The following is a 9,293-nucleotide window of genomic DNA, read 5'->3' on the forward strand; positions in this document are numbered from 1 at the left end:
ATTGTTTGTGCATTGAGGAAAGGAGCAGTGCAGTGATATTTGTTAATGATTCTGTTCATCAGAAATGACTTCTGCTCACATTTCATTGGCCAAAGTAAATCACAAAGCTCAGTCTAAAATCAATGGTACACAGAAGTGTAATCTTACTGGAAAGGCAGAAAATAAGTATAAACAACGATGCAGCCTACTATACTTGGAATGCCTTGCTGAATTCACGGCTGAGGAATCCATGATGTTTTCCAGAGATAATGCTCCATTTTCTTCCGTGTATCTATTTTTAACTCAGCAGCCCACTTGGCGCTATGTTTTGCTCTCTCCCTTCCACTGTAGAATCTGGGAGCGGTGATCTAAAAATGGAATTAATGATCCCCAGCACCTGCAAAGTTGACCATGGCCAAAAGTACTTACTTATTTTATGAAGAGTTATTGGGTTGGAAGTGCCAGATAAGGTTTCTTACATTTTATAAATCAAAGGGATTTTTTAATAGTCTGACAGATTTTATTTTGGGGCTCCAAAATCACTGTGGAGGGTGATGGCAGCCATGAAATTAAAAGACACCTGTCCCTTGGAAGAAAAGCTATGACAAACCTAGACAGCATGTTGAAAAGCAGAGACATCACATTGCTGACAAAGGTCCACATAGTCAAAGATACGACTTTTCCAGTAGTCATGTACAGATGTGAGAGTTGTACCATAAAGAAGGCTGAGCACCGAAGAATTGGTGCTTCCTAACTGTGCACTGGAGAAGACTCTTCAGAGTCCTTTGGACTGCAACGAGATCAAACCAGTCAATCCTAAAGGCAATCAGCCCTGAATATTCTTTGGAAGGATTGATGCTGAAGCTGAAGCTCCAATACTTTGGCCACCTAATGCAAAGAATCGACTCTTGGAAAAGACCCTGACTCTGGGAAAGATTGAGGGCAAGAGAAGAGGGCAACTGAGGATGAGATGGTTGGATCACATCACTGACTCAATGGACATGAGTTTGAGCAAGCTCCAGAAGATAGTGAAGGACAGGGAAGCCTGGCATGTTGTAGTCCATGGGGTCACAAAGAGTTGGACATGACTTAGGAACTGAACAACAATTTTGTAAACTTCAAAAAGAGAAAACCCTAAGGCTCAGAGGGATATATTTATTTGCCAGTGTTCATAAGTCTAGAGAATGATAAGCAAAGAATATAACTCAGATTTTTTTTTTAATCAAGGCTCTTTCTACCACCCAAAGATGTGTAACCTGCTACAGACAAATTTCAGCAAGGGCTTTGCCTTAATCTTTCATAATATACTGCAAGGAAGATTGGAAAATGTGGTCGAGAAGTCAGTACATTCAGTTGACCTTGTACTTTGTTGAAAGAATGTACCCAAAGGGTACTGATTAATGCATCCATACCCATCTTAAAGGATATCTCTAGGAGGATACTATAGGGATATTCTCTAGGTCTTATCCTAGCCAACATTTTTATTAATTACTGTGTCAAGAACATGGAGATCATGCTGTGATAGTCATTGGCACTGTTCATTAACTATCTCTGAGCACATGATTGAATTGCAATTTCTGACCTCTGTGTGACTGATGAGGTCATGAAACTAATTTCAGCTAATGAGAAAAAGTAATGAGTATTACTTCCAGGCTGGGGCATCTCATTTCTGGCGTGAGAGCTTCAGAGCTTTTCCTTCGCCATGTTGATCAGCAATGTTTGAGATGCAGGTTTCTCTCTGCCTAGCCCCTGGAGTGAGATGACATGGAAGAGGGTCTCCACCAGTTCATCATGGACCGTAATATAATCAGAGAATGAGCTCTGGGTTTTTATTAGCCACTGGGATTTAGGACTTATTTATCCTTCAATATAACTAAACATATTCTGACTGATTTTCATTTTAAGAAAATCTGTTAATATAAATCAAAGCTGAGAGAGATAGCCAGTATAACAATTGACTGATTCAGGGTGGAAAATTCAGCATTGTGATAGGCTGGGATTAAGGGCTCAATACATCTGACAAGATAGACCTGAAGATCGCAAATGTGATTTCCGGCACTTTAAGTTTCAGAAATCAATAGAGGTTCATAAAAGGAAAGGTTTGTAACCTATAAGCTCATTAGGAATCAATGTTACACTTGGCTGCCAAAAAATCCCAAGCTCATTGGTAGTCTGTATGCATAAAAAATACGCTGTCTAGAGATCAAGGAAATTAATAATCCTGCCTGCCATAGAGAACACACCAAAAGCACCAGGCTTCACTGAACAAAAATGTAGCTGATGGAGAATGACTAAGATGCTGAAGGGACTTGAAATTATGTCAGAAAGGAGTTGCTAAAGGATCTGAGATGTATAACCCAGAGGAGTCTTGGAAGACATGTGATCTCTTTCTTTGGCTATCTGGAGAGCAGTGATGAGTGAGGAAGTCCTGTTTGGCGTCAAAGCCCATAGCAGGGAGTAACAGGGGAAAGCTGCAAGGAAGAGGAGGCAGGTTCAGGGAGGTCTCATCGTCTTCACAGAACGTCTGTCAACAACTCCCTTGGACCTGTAAATAAGCTCGACTTTATTGTGAGACAAGCATCCAACTGAATTTGTCTGTATGAAGATGTCTGAAAATTGTGAGATTCTTCAGGGAAAAGAGAGTACGTTATTTATCTATATTCCAGTTTTCAGGACCCACTCAGTATTTATAGGATGGAGTTGCATCAGAAGAAATGTTCTAACAAGCAGAAACCCACAGGGGCGGGAAGGGAACAAAGGCCCGCCCTCAGTGACGTGAGGGCTACAGGAGAAGACCCTTCAACATTTGCTTCCACTCCACTCCCATCCTTCTGCAATTCACTTAAGTCTGCCCTGGGACCTACTCATACTCAAAGCCCACTAGCAACTCAAGTGCTCTTAGTACATGGGTCATTTGTTTTGCTTTCTTCAGAAAAGAAAGAAATGGAAAAGCATGATATTCAAAATGGTAGACCATATTAGATGCCTGGTTTCTTTGACTATACTTCAGTATCTAAATTTCAATAGATGAATTTGTAAATAAATTAGTGCTGTACTTTCAGAAACACGTTTGATTTTCAAAGCAGTGTGTGTGTGTGTGTGTTTAACTTAAATGTAAGTTCTTATAACATTATGTAATATGTCTGATATAGAGACCAGAGACCAGAAATATAGTTTGAAATCTCATGGGGTCACTCTACATGAGAAAATGAAAGTGTATTCATTTAGTCAAGAAATACATATTAAGTATCTACTGGGTACTGCACACTGTACCAGGTTCTGAGCACATAAAGATTAGATACGTCAAGTCCCACATACAAGGAATTTAGAGTTTAGGAGGGATATAGGCAATATATGAGAAAATGTGCACAAAAATCTGTGCAGAAAGAGATCGATTGTAATGCATTTAATTGCAATAAAAATAAAGAGAAAAAGTGTAAATATCCAGCAACGGTGGACTGTTGTAATAAATTTACATCCATTCAAAAAATACCACATTTTTATGGTGTATATGCTGCAAATGACTGTTAGTTGTTCAGTCATATCTGACTCTTGACACTCTGCAGACCGCCAGGCCCCTCTGTCCATGGAGTTCTCCAGGCAAGAATACTGCAGTGGGTTGCCATTTCCTTCTCCAGAGGGTCTTCCCAACCCAGGGATCGAACCCAGGTCTCCTGCACTGCAGGCAGATTCTCCACCATCTGAGCCACCAAGGAAGCCACATGCTATGGGATCTTGACAAATGTATGATGACATAGATCCACCATTATAGTTTCATACAGAATAGCAAAGCAAGCCAGGCTTGGATTCAGTAACAATTTTATTTCCAAACTCCTATTTGGTGGTCAGTCACTTACTATAGCGGACCTTACCAAGTCATCTGTAATGAGCCACCAGATTAAAACAAATAGCAGGGACAAAGCAGGCAACAGCGTTCAGACCCGGGCAGAGCTGGCCCATCTAAAAGGTGCGTGAAAGAAAATGTCCAGTTCACAGTGGAATCAAGTAGCAACAGACTCCAAGAATCGGAAAAATATGTTTGGATCAGCCAAATTTTAGCACCTCAAATCGAGCCAGCTGGAACTCTATTTCAAATTCAAGATTTGCCTTTTAATGGGAAATCTGCAGAGAGAGAGATCAGAGGAAATAGTTTTATTTTAGCATCATGATTTCAGATTGTAGTGAAGTGACACATGGTCGAAAATAACTCAGGCATGACAGAATAAAATCACTTTAATAAAAAGTCCTTCTGGGTTTCTGGTGTAAAATGATGGGTTGAAGCCATGTGTTGATCCTTGTTCTCTCCCTCTGCACCCTTCTAAAATGATATTATTGGAATTCAAAAAGCATAGACTGCCAGGGCAATGAACGAGAGAGAGGCAGGTATCAACAAATTTTGGAAATGAAAAGTAGAAGGCGGCGTTGGTGGACTCTGAGAAAGTTGAATGCCGGGTTCCACAGGAAAGGAATCCAGGGAGACAGGGCCCATTCATGCAGCAAGGCCCCAGAGAGGCTTGTGCAGGGGCGTGCCAGCTCCCACCACAGGGGATGGTGAAGCAAGGGGGTTTGGGAAAGTCTCCTTAACAAACAGAATCCCACTGTTTGAAGCCAGAAAATTCCCTCTCTCTCTCTCACTGGCAGGAAACTAGAGGATTATGATGTGAGAAACTGACGTGAGCAGTTCCTAATTTGGGGTTAGCAGGAAGAGGGCTATATTGAAAGCAAGGGAATGAACTGGGACTTAACACATTGCAATATGGGATTTCCCATTCTGCTAGTACAACCTGGCTCCTGGATTAAGAGTATCCAGGTGTGTTTTTTCCAGGGAAGAGACAAGTTTCCAGGAAAAATCAAATGACCCACTAGAAAGGTCTATAAACAGGTGTTTGGGAATCTCCCAACAGAAAGTCCTGGTTCTGACCAAATCAGTCCGCGGTGAAATTGACAGTCCGCAGTGAAATTGACACAGAGCTGTCAGACTCCTCCCAGAGATAGTTATGATTTCAAACCACCTGTTACGATGTATCTCTTAACAGTGAATAATCTAAGAATCCGCAGACATGCGTCTAAAGTCTTTATATGAAAGACAGAGACCACAATAAACATATTTTAAAGTAACTCACCTCAGTGAAAACAGAGAAAAATGCAGGGGAAAAAGTTAGAAAACTACAACTGATATCTTTAAAGAGCCAGGAAAAGAAGAATAGGATGCTATTCTGTAAGATAAAGTTTGTAACAGAAATTTTATAGAAAAAAGAATCTTGCAAATTAAAAGCATAATAGGAGAAATAAAATTCAATAGAATGATTGAAAGAGAAAATAAAGGAAAGCATTGGGAAAATAGACCAACTGATGGGATACATGGGGGAAAAGTATTATATAAAATAAAATGGAGACCAGGTTTGACGATCCTCTGATCAGACAAACCCACTTAAGCCACATTAGGAAAACTTAATCTAGTTTATTTCATTTATGTAAGTGAAACAAGTTAATTCTTATAAATACTTCTAATAATCATAATCAAAATTTGCCATCCTCCTAAAATGATGTAAAACAATCATTTTTAACCAATCCCATGCTGTCCACACTGCAATAACCAATCATCATGAAGATCAACCAGCATCTTCATTCTGGCTTTAGAAGCCATCTTGTAATGTCATGCCACTGAGATCCCTACCAGTTCTAAGTTTGAAATCTCCCAGCTCAGTTTGTTTTTTGACCAACAAAATTTTCATATCAAGTGTGGCTTTCTAAATTTTCTTTTGGCAAAAGATAAAGCAATTAGAGGATCAGTGTAGGAGGTCTAACATGTAGAATTTCAGGAAAGGAAGACAAGGCTAGAAGGACGTTATATAAGAAGTAATATTGAAAATTTTTCCAGAACAGAAGGATCTGAGTCTCTGAATTGAGTGTTCCCACTCATTGCTTGGAAAAGTTGATGGGAAATGAGCATAAATTTCAGAACTTAGGAGATAAGAAAAGGAAGTAAAACCTACAGAGAAAAAAGAAAAACAGAAGTGATATACTAAATACTAGGAATTGGTATTTTATTACTTACAACAACACTGAAAGCCAAAAATCAATCCAACAAAGTCTTCCCAATTCTGAGGTTTCTAACCTAGTGTCCTAACCAGACATACCACCATTAAAATGTGAGTTTGAGGAAAAAGACATATTTTCCTACATGCATGTGTGCATGATCAGTCGTGTCTGACTCTTTGGGACCCCGTGAACTGTAGCCCACCAGGCTCCTCTGTCCATGGAATTCTCCAGGCAACAATATTAGAGTGGGTTGCCATTTTCCCCTCCAGGGGATCATCCCAAACCAGGGATCAAACCCCATCTCCTGCACTGGCAGGCAGGTTCTTTACCACTGAGCTACCTGGGAAGCCCTTCCTACATAAAACTTTTCAAAAAAATAATCTTTCCTTAATTCCTTTTCTGGAAACTTCTAGTTGATGATCTCCATCAAAGTGAGGAAATAAATCAAGAACTTAAAAAACCAAATGTCCAGGATACAAGATCCATATAATTTATAAATCAACAAGCTGAATGTTAAGAGACTTACCCAGACTCAAGACAGGATCAAAACTAAATCTTAAAAATTTAAAAAGTTCTCTCACATTTCTTTCCCACCCCATCAAATTTTCAAAGGATCTTTTCTTTCTTTTTTTTTAAGGAAAATGAATGTGTTTTTTTCCTTGTTTAGATGGAGGAGAAAACTATTGGGGATGGAAATAAATCTCATGTAAGGAATATTTACCCATGAGTCAGTCAGTGATGAATTTGGTGTACCAGGGAATCACTCCAGTCTGGCCAGGGGAAGATAAATACTTTCATTTGACAGGGGAAAAAAAAAAAGATGACGATGGTGGCAGATAAAGGGCCCAAGAGCCTCCAGAAGATCTTGTCACTAACTTCTGTGACATAATATCTGCAAAGATTAATGGAAAAGTTTTGCACAGTGATACTTAATCTCTGAGTTTGGCGAGTTAAATTTAAACATTCAAGCAAAATTTCTCATCAAAGATGTGACACAAATTTTCTCATTTTCATACAAAAGAAGCATAACTCTGCTTGGGAACCATGTGTCTATCTGAGAGCCAGGGAGACTCAAAGCTCCCCACCAAGTTAGCAAGCAGACAATCCTCTTCCTGCCTCCTGCAAAGTGCTGACAAGCCTACATCAGAGATGCTGTCCACCCTCTGCTTTCATAGGGGAAGCGACCCTTCACAAAGCCGAGCAGGCTGGCCTGGAGACCACCCGCAGCTCCTGTCTCGTCCTCACTCAGCATCAGCCGCTTCCCTTCCCTGCATTCTCCAGGCCATAGCCCAGGCTGTCCCTTTAGCCTCTGTTAGTGGAAGGAGGGGTACCTACCTCCTGAATAGTTTCCCTCCTTTTAGGTCTGTCTCTTTCTGTTCGCTGAGCCATTCTGCTTTTTGTTTATTTGTTCTTTGGTTTGGGAGATTCTTTTGTAATTTTTTTTTTAACTGAAATATAGTTGCTGTACTGAGTCGTTTTTCTAAAGCAGACACAACCAAGTTGCTTCTCTGCCTGAAATCCATCAAGATCCTGAAGCCAAATCAGCCTCTGTCCCCCAACACTGAATTAAGTCTTGGAGACACAGTTTTGGATGAAGTAGAAAGGACTAGATTTATTGCTTTGCCAGGCAAACGAGGCCACAGCTGTCTAGAGCCCTCAGAATTGTGTGTCCTGACCTGGAGCCGGTAGTGAGTTTCATATTAATGCCTCCGGGAGGGCGTGGTCAGCTTGTGGACTTTCTTCTGATTGGTTGGTGGTGAGGTAAGTGGGAGTCAGCATCATCAGCCTTCTGGTTCCAACCAGTCTGGGGTCTATGTGCTTATGGACAGCATATCTTTAATGTTTCCCGCCTGGTGATGGTTTCAATATCTGCAAAACAGCTCCAAGATATTGTTAGGTATATCCCTTGAGGGGGAGCCAGGAACGCTCCCCAAGGCTGCCTTACTGTTTCTTGACTGTTCCTCCCTTGTCTCCACATGCATGTTCAATCGCCCAACTGTGTTCGACTGTGACCCCATGGACTGCAGCCCGCCAGACTCCTCTGCCATGGGATGTTCCGGACAAGAATACTGGAGTGGGTTGCGGTTTCCTTCTCCAGGGGATCATCCTGACCCAGGGACTGAGCCCACGTCTCCTGCACTGGCGGGAGCTTTCTTTCCCACTGCGCCGCCTGGGAAGCGCTGTCTCCACGTGGCTTCTGCAGTTACTGCACGTGGGCTCAGGCGTTGCGGCTCACCGGCTTAGCTGTGCCACAGCACTCGGGATCTTCCAGGACCAGGGATCCATCAGGTGTCTCTTGCATCACAAGGCAAATTCTTAACCAATCAGATCACCAGGGAAGCCCCTCAAGTCACCTTGATGAGCTTCTCTGGTTGGTTTAGTCTGGCCTCTTGTGGTCTTCCCTGATAGGGAGAATGCCAACATCTTCCAGTTGCTGGGTTTTAATTCTTTGTGTCCTTAGTCACTCAGCTGTGACTGACTCTCTGCGACCCCATGGACTATAGCTTGCCAGGCTCCTCTGTCCATTTGATTCTCCAGGCAAGAATACTGGAGAGGATAGGCATCCCCTTCTCCAGGGGATCTTCCCAACCCAGGGATGGAACCTGAAGCCGGGTCTCCTGCTTTGCAGGTGGGTTCTTTACCCTCTGAGCCACGAGGAAAGCCCGATTGCTGTGTGTGTCCCCTGAGGTGGAACCAGGGTCCTGCCCCAAGGACTACTGTTCCTCCCTTGACGGCATCCCTTCCCAGATTAGCAGCTGTCCAAATTTGCCCTTTGGAAGGTCACTGAGGCTTCAGGGAACAGAAAGGCTCCCCATGCCCAGGAACCCCTGCAGAGTCCTGCTCATTTCCAGCTTCCCAAGGTCCAACTCAGGAGTTCCTCTCTTGTGAGCCTTCCTGGAGCTTCCCTGTCACGGCGACTGATTTTCACATAGGATTCTGTCCTGAAATGTCACAGTTGGCGTGTATTTTATTTGTGTACACGTGGGCTTACTTTCCCTGACAAGATCCTTGAGGGCGGTGAATAACTTTTTCATCTCTATTGTTCTAGCATTTAGCCTGGTGTCCATTACATAGGAGTCAATAAACGCTTGTTAACTTAGCCTGCCGGCACTCAGTTGTAAAAACATTAACGGATTTAAATTGAAAACAGATTTGCCCCCCCAGGAGTGACGCTGTCACACTTTAATCTATTGTTTAAACAAACTCAACCTCTCAAGGTCAATTCAAGCACAAAAGGAAGTAATTAAAAATCATAATCCTGCTATGCAGAA

At 42.1% G+C, this 9,293-nt stretch overlaps 1 long non-coding RNA gene across 2 annotated transcripts; it reads right to left on the reverse strand.

Moving 5' to 3' along the window:
- Positions 1–3,779: 3,779 nt before the first annotated feature.
- On the reverse strand, positions 3,780–7,586 carry LOC122431436. 2 transcript variants are annotated; one of them, XR_006266503.1, is made up of 3 exons: positions 7,357–7,586; positions 6,743–6,913; positions 3,780–4,101 (listed from the first exon to the last, which is right to left on the reverse strand). It is a non-coding gene; the product is annotated as an uncharacterized LOC122431436 (long non-coding RNA). The 2 variants fall into 2 exon arrangements; XR_006266504.1 differs by lacking the exon at positions 3,780–4,101 and adding an exon at positions 5,416–5,971.
- Positions 7,587–9,293: the final 1,707 nt, after the last annotated feature.

Source organism: Cervus canadensis, chromosome 29 (assembly GCF_019320065.1).
Source record: "Cervus canadensis isolate Bull #8, Minnesota chromosome 29, ASM1932006v1, whole genome shotgun sequence".
NCBI lineage: Eukaryota > Metazoa > Chordata > Mammalia > Artiodactyla > Cervidae > Cervus > Cervus canadensis.